We start from the raw sequence: 18,771 nt of genomic DNA on the forward strand, positions 1-18,771 counted from the left end.
GGTGTGAGTCACAGCACCCGGCCTAGATTCGTATTTTTGGGTTATCATGAAGAGACAACAGAGCAAGAAAAGGATTAAGAAAATTAGGAACAGACAAGAGAAGTGGCATGAAAAGGAGGAGACAGAGGATAAAGCAGAAACAGGAAGAAGAATGACATGAAAATATGGATTTCTTCTTGGTATTTTTCTTCCTTCATTTTAGATGAAGGGAAATAGCTTATTCTAGAATAATTCCTTCCAGAGACCCTGTTTTTAAGTGGAACACCTTGTAGTATATTAGACAGGCAACAACTCCATTCTTGACAATGAAACAAACCACCGCAACTCAACACCTGATCGGACAGAGAGCAGGCACCTCTCACTCTTGTTCACATGCTTGAGGCCTTTCAAAAGGGAAAAAAATGTGCCTGATGCCAAATGAGAGGTTCAGTGAATGAATGCCACAGCAACTATGGCTACCACTGTTAAATTGACATTATGTGAGTTGGGCAGGAGATGGAGAGGCATTGATGAATTACAGACATACAGATTCAGGCGCTTTCTGAAGTTTTGTTCTAAGTGACATCTGTCTGTGTCCACGGAGACCATTCCTCCCATCCAGGTGCAGCACAGGGACCCGCCATGACTTCGGGGGTGGATGCATAAAGAGTTTTCCATTTTAACAGTTATGTCTTTATAGTCGTATGTGTTAGAGAAACTAAAACTCATCTATCAAACCTATGATTTTAAGAATTCTATTTTTAACATGAGGCTGAGTAGGTTTTTCTTTAAGTGAGCAATTTTAAAGACAATATTAAATAAATAATAAAGTACATGGAAAGGGAGGAGAGGGGGCGGAAGTTATGAGAGAGCACTGAATATCACCGAAGCTCAGAAAACACTTCAGGAAGTGAGCAGATGTTATTCAAGGGTTATCTTTCTATCATCCTCTCCCCTCTCTTGAGACTGGTCCTTCTTGCATTCATTTTATCTGTTGTGCTTCTCTAGTTTGCCCTGCTCCTGTCTTCACCGAACACATTCCTATTGCTCTGAATCAATGACAATGTCAATTGGCAGGGCAGTCCTTCTGTGGTCCCATTCAGCCATGGCTCCAAATTCACAATCTAGCAAAGAAGGGGTCTCTAGACTGCCACCAGCATCGTATAGTGAAGGAATGGCCTCCAAATCAGCCATTTTCCCAGGACCTTCCCACCCTCTCCACCAGCACTCCCCGCTCCTCCTTACCCCAGTGAGAAGAGCAGTGTACAGTGACATGTGTCAAGGGCTCCAGCCATGGGAAAGGTGGAATCCTGTCCAAGGAGAGACAGTAGCTGAAATCTTGCAATGCTGAAGCCTCTTTTTCTCAGATGGATTCCCCAAGAAGACTGCCATCTACACCCTTGTTAGTCAGAGAAGGAAAGAGTTACATTGAGAAATTCTCTGAGCCCCAGTGAGAAACTCCTTTCTTCCCAGCAACCTCAGGTGACAGGACCCTGCCCGTGTAGGCTTGGGCCTGTCCTTCAGGGCTCATTTTAATGGAGTGAAAAAGCATTCCTCAGTCAATGACATGACCTAAGAGTTCTTGGGTCATTTTCCCTTCAAATTGCCATTGCAGGAATGCAACGTGATACCTGATTTACAGTATCGTGTAATCACTGAGAGCCCGCTCTGTGCAGCTGCCCTTCCCACCATCCATGTTTGACAGGCCACCACTCTTCCACTCTGATGTCAAGGTGAGCCTCTGATAAGAGGGTGTGTTACTCTGTTTGTGTTGCTATAAAGGGATACCTCAGACTGGGTAATTATACAGAAAAGAGGTTTATTTGGCTCACAGTTCTGCAGGATGTACAGGGAGCATAGTGTCAGTATCTACTTCTGGGGAGGGCCTCAGGACACTTCCAGTCATGGCAGAGGGGGAGCCAGCAGTCACATAGCAAGACCAGGAGTAGGAGCAAGAGAGAGATGGGGGAGGTGCCAGGCTTTTTTAAATAACAGCTCTCTAGTGAACTCATAAAGTGAGAACTCATTCATTACGATGAGGACAGGGCACCAAGCCATTCATGAGGGATCCACCTCCATGACTTCCCAGTAAGCCCATCTCCAACATTGGGTGTCACATTTCAACGTAAGATTTGGAGGGGACAAAACATCCAAATCATATCAGAGGGCCAATCAAATCCCAGAACACTAAAAGAACAGCAACCACTGATCCCCACTGGGCATGAAGAGTAGCCGGAGTGCCAGTCCTACTTTCCCACCAAGACTCAAAACTGAAGACAGCTTAGCCTATTTTGGATGCTATTGACTGATACTAATGATTTCACTCCTACCTACACCCAGAGTTTGGGGGCATAAATGCAATGTGGTACTATAAATGTTTTAGCCTGTGCCAATTCCTATGGTATAAATACTGTCATCATAGCTAATTTGAATCTACAAACATGATGTCAATTGACTCACAAAATTCCTGAAAATTTAACAAGCAGCTCTTGCAAGTTTAAGTCTGCTGCAACATAGCACTTACATGCATGTTCTATAGAGTTCTTTAGCAGGACATGGTACTGTGTGGTTGGGGATGCCAGTGCTAGCATCTCTGACATATTCCTTCATCTTCACCTTCATCCTTACTTTTCCTTCCACTTTTCCTCAGTTATTAAAACTCCTCACGTCCTCTCTTTTTCTCTACTGGCTCTCATTTTGTATGGACATTCAGGCCATGGGGAAACTGAGATGATGCATTTCCATTTTACTACGTCACTCATTCTGTGACAGCTGAAATTCAGGCAGAGCTGAAAACAAGCAAGTTAGGCATAAAAGATTCCACAGATGCTACAGATACTGTTCAAATATAATACATAATTGGGCACTAATAATTAGAGATCTGAAGTTGAATAACACACAGTCCTGCCTTTTAAGGCTCACAGATGAATGAGAAGATGCAAATAATGTATCCATGGCAGACATTAGCAATTGATTCCAGAATTCACATACCACTGTTTTTTCTTTCTCAATACAGTGATCCCTACTGATTAATCACAGTTGGCACTGAAAATGGAATGTATTTACCATCCCTGGCCTATGTGTATCAAAGCACTAAGTGCAGGAGAGAAGGGACAGGAAAGATGTAAAAGGCAGAAAGGTGCCAATGGAGGGTGCCATAGACAAGTCTCACTGCAATTTATACCTAATGCTGGCCCTGTCTGTAGACCTACCTCTAGGTGCGTGTCATCTCAAGGTTGCCATGAAACGCTACATATTTATACCTAGGATTGTCCGTGGCAAGAATCAACGAGAGGGCACAGGCATACCTGTGTCTGTGGCTGTGGGAACAATGGAAGGGGCTGAGCTTATTGCTCTAGAAGGCTGCTATTTGTGATTAGAAGGGATCATAAGAATGATGGAAGCCAAGCTGTGCTTTCAGAGAGGGGTCCAAGTGTGGAGTGCCAGCCATGATCCACTTCTTCCAAAGGCAAGTGGCTGCTGCTCTGGGGGTGGGAGAGGAGCTTAAGAAGGAGACTCACACTGAACCTGTATGTAATCTGGTTCCTTTCTACATTGTCAGGAGCCTGGGAGATCCCTGATATTTTATCTTCAAATGTGATCTGGGGTCTATAGTTGGACACATAGATGAGATGAGTTTTTTTTTAATGGAAGAGAAGGGAAACTTTTTTTTTTTTTGAGACAGAGTCTTGCTCTGTTGTCCCGGTTGGAGTGCGGTGGCACAATCTTGGCTCACTACAGCCTCTGCCTCCCAAGTTCAAGTGATTCTCCTGCCTCAGCCTCCTGAGTAGCCGGGATTACAGGCATGCACCACCACGTCCGGCTAATTTTTGTGTGTTTTTAGTGTATACACCACGTTGGCCAGGCTGATCTCAAATTCCTGACCTCAAATGATCCACCCACCTCGGCCTCCCAAAGTGCTGGGATTACAGGTGTGAGCCACTCAGCCTGGATGGGAACTGATTTTTAATACACAGTGCTGGGATTACAGGTGTGAGCCACTCAGCCTGGACAGGAACTAACTGATTTTTAATACATGCTCTATCATGAGCACCCATTCTAACCCCAATACTAAGCCTCAGTGAGGGAGGATGGTGTCCTGGAGCAAATAGGCAATAACAGCAGGGTTACAGGCATTGCCTTGTCCTGGGGTTGGTGTGTTTGCTGTTAGCCACTGAGTTCCTAGACTCTGGAAGCTTCTTGTCTCAGACATAATGTCTCTAGGACCTAATGGTTCCCTGAGCCTCCTGACACCCATACCTCTGACCTAGAGTAATATAACCTTGCCACACCTTAGTTTACATTTGTGTGGCTCTTTACAAAGCTTTGTATTCTTTTTAAAGAACCTTTTGAAAGGATCTTAGTGAGAAGCAGCCAATGGAAGGGATCTTTGATGGTGAAATCCAGGCACTGTAGTCCCACTGGATACTTCCCCCATAGCACTGCCTTAACTACTCCTTTGCTAAAAGGCTGATCTTGTCCACATACTGATTTGTTGAAAGCAAAGCTCAACATGAAATGAACAAGCTGAAAGTGCTGGGCCAAACAGGGTCCTGAGCCCTTAACCCCTGGGGAGGACTGCAGCAAAGTTCAGAGTGTAACATCACTTGCTCCACGTGCTTTTTCTAGGTTCCGATCAAAAGGGAACAGACCGACAGGCTCGATACTTTGCTGGTAGAGTCATCACTCAATCACAGCATCCCCGGGGAATAGGAGAGGCATAGGATCTAACCCTTGCTATTTTTATTTTTGGAGACACAAATGAGGCAGTCGGTTCTGGAGGAAGTCACGAAATAAGCTCTGAATCAGATGGTATTTCACCCACCATCGGAGGCAGGATGACTTGTGCTATCACCTACCAAATCAAAGAGCTCTCCACACTTGCTAAATGGGACATGAAATGGCCTTGTGCAGTTCCAGCACAGAAAAGGCAAGGACTGGGGTACCAGCCAGGCTGCAGGCAGAGGCCCTCCCTCCTTGGGGCCTCAGCTTTCTGGAAGGGAGGGTGGGAGTGTGGAGTGTGGGAGGAGAGAGAGAGATCCCATGTCTGCCACTGCCCAAAAGAGCCAAGGTCTTGGTGCCGGCAGGAAAGACAGTGAAAGTGAGATGTTTTCCACTCAAAGTTAGAACTAGAACCAGGAGTAGGAGTAGTAGAGGGTGCAGAAGACGTCTTTTTTTTTTTTTTTTTTTTTTAGAAAGACTGTCACTCTGTTGCCCAGGCTGGAGTGGAATGCAGTGGCACAGTCTTGGCTCACTGCAACCTTTGCCTCCTGGGTTCAAGCGATTCCCCTGCCTCAGTCTCCCTAATAGCTGGGACTACAGGTGCCCACCACCAAGCCAGGCTAATTTTTGTATTTTTACTAGAGAGGGGTTTTGCCATGTTGGCCAGACTGGTTTTGAACTCCTGACCTTAAATGATCCAGAGGGCATCTCTTTCTATGAACCAGAGCCACCAGTGTCAGCTTTCACTCCCGGCACCCCCTGTGCTCCCTAGGACTCTCCCTTTCCTGTCTCCTCATGTCCAATTCCAGATTCTCCTCCTAGCTCTTCTAACTCCCTGCGACCTAGGCAAGTAATTTTTGAGTATTACCACATCAGAAACAAGGAGAATGAGTTTGACCTCTCTATATCCCAAATAGCTATAAGCTCCTTTGGGGTGCTGGTTGTGTCTTATACCAGTGGTCCCCAACCTTTTTGGCCCCAGGGACCAGTTTCATGGAAGACAATTTTTCTATGGACTGGTTGGGGCGGGGTGGTTTCTAGGTGATTCAAGCCCATTGCATTTATTGTGCATTTTATTTCTATTAGTATTACATTGTAATATATAATGAAATAATTATGCAACTCACCATAATGTAGAATCAATGAGAACCCTGAGCTTGTTTTCCTGAAACTAGCTGGACCCATCTGGGGCATCTGGGGGTGATGGGAGACAGTGACAGATCATCAGGCCTTAGATTCTCATAAGAAATGCACAATCTAGATCCCTCGCATGCACAATTCACGATAGGGTTCGTGCTTCTATGAGAATCTAATGCCGCTGCTGATCTGACAGGAGGCAAAGCTCAAGCAGTAATGCCAGTGATGGGGAGGAGCCGAAAACACAGATGAAGCTTTCCTGGCTTGCCTGCCATTCACCTCCTGCTCTGTGCCTTGGTACTGGTCCACGGCCCAGGGGTTGGGGACCCCTGTCTTATGACACTTTATTTCTCAGAGCATCCAGAGCTGTACTTGGAACACACAACATACTTGAGCATAACCTTTTGATGTGATCTGCTCACACAGGATTCACTCCCAGCTAACACAGACCCTTCCTTCCTCTTAAACATTCCTGAGGAGTTTTATCATAATCTAGGTGTTTGGGCAATTAAAAAAAAATTATGACAGCTATTTTGATTGAACACACCACAGAGAGAGTGTTTGGTGTTATTTTTTTTTTTTTTTTTTTTTTTTTTTTGAGGCGGAGTCTCGCTCTGTCACCCAGGCTGGAGTGCAGTGGCCGGATCTCAGCTCACTGCAAGCTCCGCCTCCCGGGTTTATGCCATTCTCCTGCCTCAGCCTCCAGAGTAGCTGGGACTACAGGCGCCCGCCACCTTGCCCGGCTAGTTTTGTATTTTAGTAGAGACGGGGTTTCACCGTGTTAGCCAGGATGGTCTCGATCTCCTGACCTCGTGATCCGCCTGTCTCGGCCTCCCAAAGTGCTGGGATTGGCTTGAACCACCGCGCCCGGCCTCGGTGTTATTTTGGAAGGAGCCTATTTCATTACTGCAAAATTCTTATTTTAATTCTTGGATGGTCATTAAAATGGAACCCCTTTCCATGTGAAACAGTTACTTGCATCTTGTGAAGCCTCCCCAAAAACTGGGACCTTATTTCCTCTAAAGGCAGTTGATCAGTTCTTCCAGCTTTTATGCCACTAAAAATTTCTACTTTACCAAATGCTGAAATCTATTTGTATAGCATACTGAGATCTATTTGTATAGCATACTTCCATTGGTACTGTACTCCTTTGGATATTTATGAGAAATAAATAAAGTTATAGGTGAATATTTTATATTGTAGGACATAGAGGTTATATTTGGTTTAGTTTTGTTTACCTCAATAATCTAAACTTATTTCCTTATAATAAACATTTATTTAGACTGAAGAAAAAAATAATACAAGTCCTAACAAACCCCTCTCGCCACTTCCACTCCAGCCTTCCAAGGACAGCACCGCTTTGGCTGGTTGGATATGCAGGGACCCTCCGCGGCCACAGAGAGGAAGGGCATGTTCCCTTCCTTTGCTCTCGGCCTCCTGAGGGTCAGCTGTAACCTAGCAAACTTTCAACTTGGGGATGAATGGTAAGTGTCCCTCAGGACATGGGTGTCATGAGAACTCTAGGACTGAAGTCTCTGGGGATGGTGCTTTGGGTGAAAAGGCCAGCCGTGTTTCCAGGGGTAGGACAGGATCCTTCCAGCATGATCAGAAACTTACTGGGCACCCTTACAGCTGGCAGGGCTGACAGTAAGATGAGCCAGGCCAGGCAAGATTATAGATACTTCTACCATCTCTGTTATGGATCCCCAAGGAGACTGGGCACAAACTGATACTTAATTTTTTATTCAAATCTTTTCATTGATAAAATGAGATAACAGGCTTCTCTGTCTATGGAGTAGCCGTTCTTTTATTCCTTTACTTTCTTAATAAACTTGCTTTCACTTTGAAAAAAAATGAGATAATAACAACCCATTACCTTGTGATTCCTTAAATGTCTGAGGAAATTAATGTCAGGATCTGAAGCTACTCTAAGAAGAAAGGCTAAATTATGATTAGAATTATGGATCCTCAAAGAGCTGTGAAGAGACATTGTGTGAGCCTGTGAACTAACTGCCTATAGATAATGAGAACTGATGAGCAGTTCATAGTTTAAGTTTTTACTGTGTGCCAGGCACTGCTCTAAGCACCTCACATGAATAAGGACACTGTGTCCTCAAAACAACCCTTTCAGGTAGGTACTATTATTATCTCTACTCTACAGCAAGGAAACCAAAGCACAGAGGTTAAGACTTCATCCACAATGCCACCTAGAAAGTGAGAGTCTGGTCAGGGGTGGTGGCTCACACTTTTAATCCCAACACTTTGGGAGGCTGAGGCAGGAGTTCAAGACCAGCCTGGGCAACACAGCAATATCCTGTCTCCAAAACAACAACAAAAAAAATGGGTGTGGTGGCATGAACCTATAGTCTCAGCTACTCAGGAGGCTGAGGCAGGAGGATCCCTTGGGCCCAGCTGCATTGAGCTATGGTCACACCACTGTACTCCAGTCTGGGTGACAGCAAGACCCTGTCTCCAAATAAAATAAAATAAAATAAAATAAAGCTGTATTAGTCCATTTTCATATTGCTATAAAGAAATATCTGAGACTGAGTAATTTATAAAGAAATGAGGTTTAATTGGCTCCTGATTCTGCAGGCTGTACAGGAAGCATGGCAGCATCTGCTTCTGGGGAGGCCTCAGGAAACTTATAGTGATGGCGGAAACTTACAGTGAAGAGCCAGCACTTCACATGGTCGGAGCAGGAGGAAGAGAGAGAATGGGGAGGTACCACACACTTTTAAAGGACCAGATCTCACAATAACTCAGTCACTCACCATCATGAGAACAATGGGATGGTGCTAACCCATTGTTAACTACGCCCCCATGATCTAATTACCTCCCACCAGGCACCACCTCCAACACTGGCAATTACAGTTCGATAGGAGATTTGGTGGGGACACAGATGCAAACCATATCAAAAAGAAAAGAAAGTGAGAGCCAGAGAGTCAGCCCTGCTCCTCACCCCACCACAACCCTGGCCGGTGGTTATGCGGAACATTCTCGTGGGCTTGCAGCGAAGTGTGTTTATGAACTTGCATACAAATAGGTAGGTTCATATTCACATTGATCATTTTATCTTTTTTTAGTCTGGTTTCTCCTCTGCTACTGATCCTCCACAAATATAGGGGTGAAATAGCAAGGACAGATCAGGGGAACTGACTGAAGAGGGACCTGTATTGCCCATGGGAGCTGCAGGCTGAAAAGTGCTAAAGAATGTCCCAGACAGCAAGTAAGCAAGGCAGTGCTTAAGGTGGTGCTGGCTTAAAAATAATAACCCCCCAACTAACAATCTGATGTGAATCCTAATAGCCTCTCTTTGGGCTCCCACCTGCCCACGATCTTGGAGACACAAAGCAAAATCATCTTCTGCAGCCAACTCTCTTAGCTACATCTGCCTGGAAGGCAACCAGCGCCTCACCTCTTGCCCCAGATGTCTGCAACTAGAGATTCACACAACCTAGACCCAGTTAGAGCCCAGGCAAACTCTTCAGCCTTTTCCTGTGATAGAACAGAAGGATGCAGAGACCAAACCATAATGTGTGAAACGTAAGGACCTAGCAAATCACAGAATGGAGTCCCCTCTTTTTATAGGGGATAACACTAAAGCCAGAGAGGTTAAGTCATTTGCTTCATATCACACAGCTAGTGCCTTATTCATCTTTGTTTCCCTGAAGTCAAGCATAGGAGGTATCTGGTAAATGTTTAATTAGTTATCCACATGAATTTTGGGAGGCTACTGAACCTCTCTGGTTTCAGTTCTATCAACCACAAAATATGGAAAATCATCCCTGCTCTATATGTTCCACAGAATTATTGTGAGATGAGGATCCAATAAGATTTATCCTCTGCACCTCACCTTCCCTCCAGATATAATCACTGGCAGGCAAGAAAAGTGACATATTATCTTTTCTCTTTTCCCCTCTCCTCTGTCTTCTAGATTTGGAAGCAAAGTATCATGATGTCCTAGCCAAGATCATACACTGAAGCAGGAGAGGATATTGACTTAGACTTGGGTGGGAAACCAGAGAGGAAAACAATTGAGAGACTTCATGGGGTTTTGTCTTTGATACATTTTTTTATCAAAATTAACTATATTTTGTTCCTACCACAAGGAGAAGTGAGTGTATTGAGACACCCTGGAGATAACCTGGATCAATCACTTCATTTTAGAGATAAGGACCTGAAAGGAAAAGGAAACCTGCCCCAGGTCGCACGGCTGGTTCCCACCAAGCCTCCCTATTCCCGCTCCTCTCCTGAAACATTAGCCTTTACACGCAGCTTCCAGAAGGGAGGGTATTATTCTCGGCAAGGATCGAAACTAAAGCAGTTGGTATCTATAGCCAAGGTATGCTTGGTCTTATCTGGGCAGCTGACTCACTTCTGGACTCAGCCCGCTCCCTGACTACTTAACTGCACATTCTTGTATTAAAAAGAAAAAGTACCATGTTTATTATCATATTCATGCATATCCTAAGCATTTCACATGTGTAAAACTCTGCTACTGTATTCGCTACCCCTCTATCTTGTGTTTTCTTACATTTTTGTGATCCCGTCAATTGCTGTTTTTTTGTTGGTTTGTTTTGTTTTTACATTTCAACTTTTATTTTAGATTCAGTGCGTAGATGTGCAGATTTGTTACGTTGGAATATTGTGTGATGCTGCAGTTTGGAGTATGGATCCTGTCACCCTGGTAGTGAGCACAGTACCCGTGAGGTAGTTTTGTAGCTCACTTTCCTCTGCCTTCACCCTCTGGTAGTCCCGTGTATTGTTCCCACAGTTATGTCCATGTATGCTCAATGCTTAACTCCCACTTGTAAGAGAGAACATACGGTGTTTGGTTTTCTGTTCCTGTGTTAATTTGCTTAGGATTATGGCCTCTAGCTGCACCCATGTTGCTGCAAAGGATATGATTTCATTCCTTCCATTTCTTTAAAGGGGATGGCTTAGGGTTCTGAGGGGCATCCTCATTACAAATCCAGCCTCCTTGACTCTGGAGCCTCCCTTGACTCTTGCAACAAGTCTGGTTGAACAAGTCTTAATGCCCTATCACATTGATGTCTGTGATACTCCACTCTCCCCTTTTCACAGACAGTGGCCTCTCTGACCACTCTTCCCCTGGGGTTGCTCCTCCCTCCTAGCCTGGATATGGGCAGAGAATCCCATGGCCTCAGCAGTAATCTTTAGGCAGAAGGCCCCTTTACTTTAGCTCAAGCCCCACCCTCTCTTCTTTGCTCTAAACTGTGTTTCTACATTCATGCCCCTTCATCAGCCCCTCCTCAAACCCAACAGTGCAGATGAATGAGGGCCTCCCCACACCGACAGTCCTCCCTTGACTTCACATCTCCACCCTGCCTGACCTAGAAACCTTCCATTCACCATCACTCCTTTCTCTACCCTGACCCCCAGCTCCAAGTTCTTCCTGTAGGTCCTACACTTGCCACGCTTCTCAGTGTATCCCATTCTCTCTGTTCTTACACTGCCATAATCTTATCTCTGGCAGCACAGCCACAATCTCCGAGCATCCAGACATCTTCCCCCTCAACTCATTCTGCATTCTGTTCTCAGAGTTGTCTTCCTAAAGCCTGGATATGATCTTGCACCTCTATGGCTCAGAAACCATTGATGGCACGATGTTGGTTATCAAAGTCATTCCAAATTCCTGAGCCTGGCATTGCAGATGCTTACATATCCTCATCCCATTCTTGTAAGTTTCCAGAACACTCACCATGTGCCATGCCGGATACTGTGCCAGGTGCTTTTGCATTACGACATGTGTGCTAAGCACTGCAACTTTGAAGTCATCAGTGGAAATGGTGACAGATATGGGTGTCTTTTAATATTTTCAACCTTCAGCAAAATGAACTCAGAGTTGAGTGATATTTTCTAAAAGAAACATTCAATGATAAGGAAACATCAATCGATTATGAGAATTATTAATAACCAACATTTTGAGCACTTACTGTGTTCCAGTCAGTGGATTAAGCATTTACATACATTGGCTTATTTAAATGTCACAAGAAACTGACGAGTCATTATTATGGTTCATTTACAAAAGACGAAACTAAAGATTAAAGAGGTTAAGTGACTTGCCTGATATCAGAGACCAGGAAACAGTGAAGCACACCAGGAACCCAGGTGTGTCTGATTTCCAGGTCCTTGCACTTCATTGTTCTACTCTGCTGCCTTGGTAACAACAGGTTGCAAGAAGTGTCAGGGAGTGCCTCCCTCCTTCTCCCTCCTTCTCCCCTCCCCCGCCCCACTTATGACTTCATGCTCCTGGTTGGATGACAGCATGGGATCTAGAAAGCACATACCTTAAGTATAATGTGTGAGATTCTATTTAAAATTCCACATTTTGGGCCAGGCACGGTGGCTCACACCTGTAATCCCAGCACTTTGAGAGGCCCAGGCGGGTGGATCACCTGAGGTCCGGAGTTCGAGGCCAGCCTGACCAATATGGTGAAACCCCATCTCTACTAAAAAAATACAAAAATTAGCCAGGCATGGTGGTACATGCCTGTAGTCCCAGCTACTTGGGAGGCCGAGTCAGGGAAATTGCTTGAACCGGGGAGGCAGAGGTTGCAGTGAGCTGAGATCACGCCACTGCACTCCAACCTGGGCAACAGAGCGAGAGTCCGTCTCAAAAGAACTACATAAACAAAATAAAATTACAAATTTTAAGTGGGGGAAATAAGGAGATCAACAGGTACAAACTTTCAGTTATAAGATGAATATGTTCTGGAGATCTAATGTACAGTATGGTGACTATACTTAATAATAGTGCATTGTATGCTTGAAATTTGCTGAGAGAGTAGATCTTAAGTGTTCTTACTGCAAAGAAAAAATTTAAGGGTAACTGTGAGATTAATACTAATTAACTTGATTATGGTAAGAATTCCACTATACATACATATATACACACATATATATATAATCATTACACTGTACATGTTAGACACATACAATTTTTGTTTGTCAATCATACCTCAATAAAGCTAGAAAAAAATTCAAAAGTTTCTTTTGATAGTGTTCATGGAATAATGGAAGACATTACAATTCTCATGACAAGACAATGTCAACATCCAGCATTTTGGTGTACTTGTATTGGCTGGGATTCAAATCTCATCTGACGCAATGGTAATAGCCTCTATTGGAATGTCCCATCCCAGATCATGAAGCACTTTCCCACACTGTCTCCCTGAATTCTCACCAAGACCCTGAAAAATGCTACTAGCCTCATCATTAAAAATAAACAAACTTATTAAAAATATACTGAGGTCATAGAATTAAAGATACTTGCCTAAAGTCACATGTAACTGGTCAATTTTTTAACTGCTCAATGTTGCTTTTTTTTTTTTTTTTTGAGATAGAGTCTTGCTCTGTCGCCCAGGCTGGAGTGCAGTGGCACAATCTCGACTCACTGCAAGCTCCACCTCTTGGGTTCATGCCATTTTCCTGCCTCAGCCTCCCAAGTAGCTGGGACTACTGGTGCCTGCCACTGCGCCCGGATAATTTTTTGTATTTTTAGTAGAGGTGGGGTTTCACAGTGTTAGCCAGGATGGTCTCGATCTCCTGACCTTATGATCCACCTGCCTCAGCCTCCCAAAGTGCTGGGATTACAGGTGTGAGCCACCACGCGCAGTCCCCATATTGCCCTTTAATAACACCACTTCTTGGATACAAGTTATTCTCAGACAGATCTCATTTTACAGAGCTTTTCACAGTATGGGTAACAGTTACTGGACTAGAACCACATAAAATGATCACTGCGCAGGATCATTCATCGCAGAGCATTCGCTGAATCCCAAAGTCTTCCCAGAAGATAGAATAGCTCTGCTGAGGCACTTCAGCCTGAAAGGATTTGCTGTAATGTGATTTCACCTGAATGTTTAGCCGTGGCTGCAAATTCCGCTTCAAAGAAAGGGCCTCTCTTTACAAGTGACTGTTGTGGCTGTTTCTCTGCAGCTGGCATTCCAGAGCAAACCAGGGATTAGAGGAGTTTCTCTTTGGACTTAGAGATAAAAAAGGCAGGCTAGGGACCCACACAGTCTACACCCCCTTCCCCAGCTGGTGATGCTTTTTCTAATTCTGATTCAATGTGCCCACCTGGTTGTCATTATACAGGGCCAGACTCACAGCCTGGGAGGACAGACCAGACTTCCCCAAAACTAAAACCACTCTGGAGCTGCAGCAGTCTTCGTTTGATGAGGACAAACCACAGACCCCATCAGGAAAGCTGGGGAGGGGACGGAGAAGGAGGCTAGCAGAGCCTCTGATCATACTCTGGGTGCCCGTGGGCCACTGACAGACACCCTGTCCATCAAAACTGCTCACCCCAAGAAAATGATCAATGACAAGCAGCCCGTGGTGAGATCCTGCAACCGCAAAATGATTACAGGTGCAAAAGGGCGATGTCTGTGCAGGCGGGGTCAGCTCACGGCACTCACAGGGTGAGGCACAGGATGGACGTGTGAAAGGATTCCCCACCGACACACACGTACACACACAGTCCCTCTTCTGATGTCATGGTTACCAAGGCAACCCAACATGAGTCATATCTCAAGGTGGATTAGCAGAGCAGGAGAAAGGCTTTTGTTTGTTTGTTCAAAGCTCTTCCCCTTCTTTCCTCTTAATAGCTCTCTCTGATGGTGATAATAGCCAAGTACCTTTCATACCCTCAGAAATCCTAAAATTTGGGTGTTTAGCTTGTTTAATCTTAGAAAGCAATCAACTTTTTCTTGATATTAGATTGGGGCGGGAATCCAGGGCTCAGTGATAATGTTGCATTTGGCAGAGATCTGAAATGATTTCTAGAACTATGAGGGTGGTGACTTAGCAATCATATTCCCTCTGTGCCGAGGCCCACCCCTGAGAGGTGCCTGGCCTTCTCTGAGGAGCCGGCCCTCCTAGCCCCACTCCCCTAGCATCTGAGCAAGCAGGCACAGACTAGGCTCTGGGGAGCAGTGTGCTTGCAGACTTTCTATTTTGAGCTCTGCAAGTGCTTCACAGCTCATTGGCTGTGCGTGCCAAACAGGAAGGTCCTCCCGGAAGGGCCACATACTGGAGGGTTTCACCTAGAGCAGAAATAAATTAGCAGAGAAAAAGAGATGACTCGTCACGGGGACAAAGCACAATATCACAAAATAAGGCCCTTCCCCTGCCCTAAGGTTAGATTGAATGCTCTCCTTGGAGATGCTGCCTGGACCTCTCATGGACGCCTTGAGACGTATCCTATAACTAATTTTGGGATGGGCCCTTTTCAACTGGAAATGCCAGGCACTGATTACTGAATCTGTCTTGTGTCAGAAGCCTTGTACCTAGTAGGCATGACCACGGGTTCAAATCACCTCCTAGTAATTAATTAGTGGGCAAAAACAAGTGCTTTGAGCTCAAGAAAGGAAGAATGATGGTTCCTTGGGTGCCAGTAAAATCAACTTTAGGCCTCTCTCCTCCTTAGCTCAAGGTGCCCCTAGTTCTTTACCTCTGTTTTAATAGGAAGCCTGAGTTAGGTTTTATTAAAGTGGAATTACTTGACCCGGTGAAGTTCAACTGAAGGTAACTGTTATTTAATGTTTGCACAAAAGAAGCACAAACAACTCCATGTCAACTCACCTGTCCCCACCTACAATGCAAACAGCAGCTGTCAAGACTTTTCATCATCGACTGTTATGAAAAACCTAACACGGACCAGGAAAGTACTTCTTGAGCAAAACGACTCCTGGCATGGAATCTGTGGTCACCAGAGCTATTAAAAATAATAATAATAATAACAATAAAAAATAAGTGCTGGGGAGAGGACTAGGCTTTGTTTGAAAGAACAATTTTTAGGTTGGGTGCGGTGGTTCACACCTGTAATCCCAGCACTTCGAGAGGCCGAGGTGGGCAAATCATGAGGTCAGGAGATCGAGACCATCCTGGCTAACATGGTGAAACCCCATCTCTTTACTAAAATACAAAGAAAATTAGCGGGCGTGTGGTGGGCGCCTGTAGTCCGCCAGCGGTGAGCTCGGAGGAAGGGGCTGAGGGTAGAGAATGGCGTCGGAAGCGCCGGGGAGGCAGAGCGTGTGCAGTGAGCTGAGAGTCAGGTGTCACTGCACTCCAGCCGTGGCGACAGGAGGCGCAGGAGCTCCGTCGTCAAAGAAAGAAGGAGAAGAAAAGAAAGAAGAGAGAAAAAAAAGAAAAAAAAGAATTTTAAATAGCATTTACTTTCATAATCTTTTCTCTCTAACTTCCAAATAGGCCAGCAAATATTCCACTGGGCCCATGTGGAGCTGGGCTGCCTCCCAGGGTGCATGGCCATTCTTTTCCTGTTGCCTTTATCTCAATGAGTAGAGAAGGCAAAAGTTTGCTCACGTCAATGACCATGTCTGAAATCCTCGCTTCTGACCACAGTCTCATGCAATCCAGGCCAGCGTGGTGGGCTCTGTAACGTTTCCCACTGGCTTTCCTGTCTCACTCTCAGGGAGAACGGGTTGTAGACCTAATAGACATTGGCCAAGGCACTGCACACCCCCTGGGCTGTTCTGTGGAATTAGACCCAAGACATGCTAACAGGTCTGGCTTTCACTCACAGGCAGCTCATAGAATTTAGAAGATTTTTGAAGCAGATTTTTGGAAACCATCCTCTCCTCCTCATTCTAGATGAGAAAACTGAGCCCCCCGAGAGGCAACATGACTTGTTGAAGATCACACAGTGTCGTAAGTGACAGAGGCTAGAAGTTGAGCTTCCTGGCTTCAAACCCAGAGTGATTAGCACTAGAACTCAGTGGGGGTTGAAGGAAGAGGGAAGGCTCCCTCACATCCCCTCCTGATACATTCATTGTTTTTTGCATCTAATTACTATTATTAACAAAAACAACAGCAGCAACAAAGATATTTCCGGGGATAGGAAAGCAATGTTTTAAATGACCAAACATTGAGCATAAATTATTTGCCTTCTCAGTCAACTCCATGAATGGAGGCCTTGCATGGTGAGAGAGCCCAGTGTTTGGGGGGTAGAAGTGGGTCCTATTAGGAGCTGAAAGAGAAAGGGCAAAGAACTGTGAAGACAAATGTCAATGACACCATAGCCAGCACCCAATTTTGAGTGGAGAGAGTCATAGAAACCTTCCAGAACTCATGGCTGGATTGCATTCTCAGATCCAGCTCCTCATCAGCAAGGAGATTTAGTGATCAGCCTCCTTTTTACCTGCAGGCGGCCCATATGACCTTGACTAATTCCCCAGGAAGTGTGAGCTGCAAAGTCTCTGGTTGCTGAAAAGCTCACACCCCCATGGAGGGAGATTGGATGACCTTACACTTTTGAAATTACCTGGGGCAGCTCTTGGCTCAATTCTGTTTCATTTGCACTATCTCTGGTATCCTGACATTTCCCATTCACAGCTGCTATCACCGGCCTCATTTCCTACCTCTTTGAAAAGGTCTTTATGACCACCTCCAAATCAAAGATAAAAATGCCAGATTATACTTATCCTGACGTGGCTCAATCACCTGAAGGTTTGCATAGGTGGATGTTGGTGGTGGTTCTCACATTCAGTTTTCAGAAGAGGAATCATTTTGCTTTGTGAAATCATTTGAAACTTTTGTTCGGCACAGACTCACAAAGTCACAAAAATATGTCTTTTTCATCCCTTCCTACCTATGTCAGAATCACAACTGAGGTGCTTCCAGTTTCACTGATCTAGAACCTCAGTTTTCTAGAGGTTCTAGATATTTCCTTGGCTACTCAATTTCTGAACTCACTGGCGATGTCCTTGACATTGGTATAACTGAAATAGTTCTAACAGGGACGTTCCCTGGTTGGGTAACTTTCTTCTGGTTGCCGTAGAAGTGACTTCTTTTCCCTGCCTTTCTTCTTAGCTTTTCTGCTCCAAATCTCTAAGTATGTGGCTTGGAATTTGTACCTGGCACAGATATTCTTAGCTGTGCCCAAAGGCCCAAGCCTAATGGGTTCTTCCCAACTTCAACGACTTCTTTCACTTTTGTAGATTCCTCTAACTTCTAACTATTGTTCTCTTCTGTATCTTAATGTGCCCTTCTTCTGCTGAAACTGCCTTCAGGCTGCTCCTGGAATTATCTATTCCCTTTTTAACTCTGTTCATAGGCAGGCTGCTAAGTGATTCCTCCCCATACCTAAGCTTGGCTGGGAGCTCCTTTGTAAATGCCACACTCCCAAAGCCAAGGCTGAAGAATAGGATGTTTAAACATCCACCAGGGGATTGCAGGAACAGAGGAACCTCCAGTGCTTGGTGGAGCCTACAGGGAAGGTTGGATGAAGTTCTGTTAGTCCCTAAAGGAAGGCAGGTTGTGGCACTGGGTGCTGGGTTGAGAAATAATTATAGTGTCACTTTCTTGGTGTTTACATACTTGCTAATAAGCTGGCATTATAGGCTTTATTCTGCCACACAGCTCCTGCTTCTAGAAGGTCCTCTAGCAGCCAAAGTTATCTGCAGCTTGCACTCCAGAAAGAATACCCCCATGCTGATATCAGGCCACACAAACGTGCCTTTGTATGCATTAGCCATGATTTTTTAAAAGATAATGTAAATTTGACTTTTGAGCAATTGAGGGATAGTGGAGCACATCATAAAATAATCAGGCGTTAGAGTCAGACTTAACTGGGCTCAAATTCTGACTCTGACACTTACCAGATATATGTGTGACCTTGGACACATTACTTTAATTTTCTAAAAATCCTAATTTCCTCATCAGTGAAATGTGAATTAAAACAGGAAGTTATTTAGAGAGTTGTGTGGATTAAAGGTTAACGTTTAATTTTTTAAAAAACCCATAAAACATGGTGGCATGCACCTGTAATCCCAGCTACTAGGGAGGCTGAGGCAGAGGAATCACTTGAACCCAGGAGGCGGAGGTTGCAGTGAGCCGAGATTGTTGCACTGCACTCCAGCCTGGTGACAGAGCAAGACTCAAAAA

The 18,771-nt window shown here is 44.8% G+C and overlaps 1 long non-coding RNA gene across 1 annotated transcript in view; it reads right to left on the minus strand.

Moving 5' to 3' along the window:
- LOC108518488 (uncharacterized) overlaps window positions 1-18,771 on the minus strand; it is a 30,935-nt gene that overhangs the window by 2,375 nt on the left and 9,789 nt on the right. The window contains exons 2-3 of the long non-coding RNA XR_001882376.1: window positions 2,504-2,768; window positions 1,225-1,378 (exon numbers count right to left, since the gene is read on the minus strand). This is a non-coding gene — a long non-coding RNA (uncharacterized LOC108518488). The remainder of the gene's footprint in view (window positions 1-1,224; window positions 1,379-2,503; window positions 2,769-18,771) is intronic.

Source organism: Rhinopithecus bieti, unplaced genomic scaffold (genome assembly GCF_001698545.2).
Source record: "Rhinopithecus bieti isolate Rb0 unplaced genomic scaffold, ASM169854v2 scaffold_2077, whole genome shotgun sequence".
NCBI classification, from domain to species: Eukaryota; Metazoa; Chordata; class Mammalia; order Primates; family Cercopithecidae; genus Rhinopithecus; species Rhinopithecus bieti.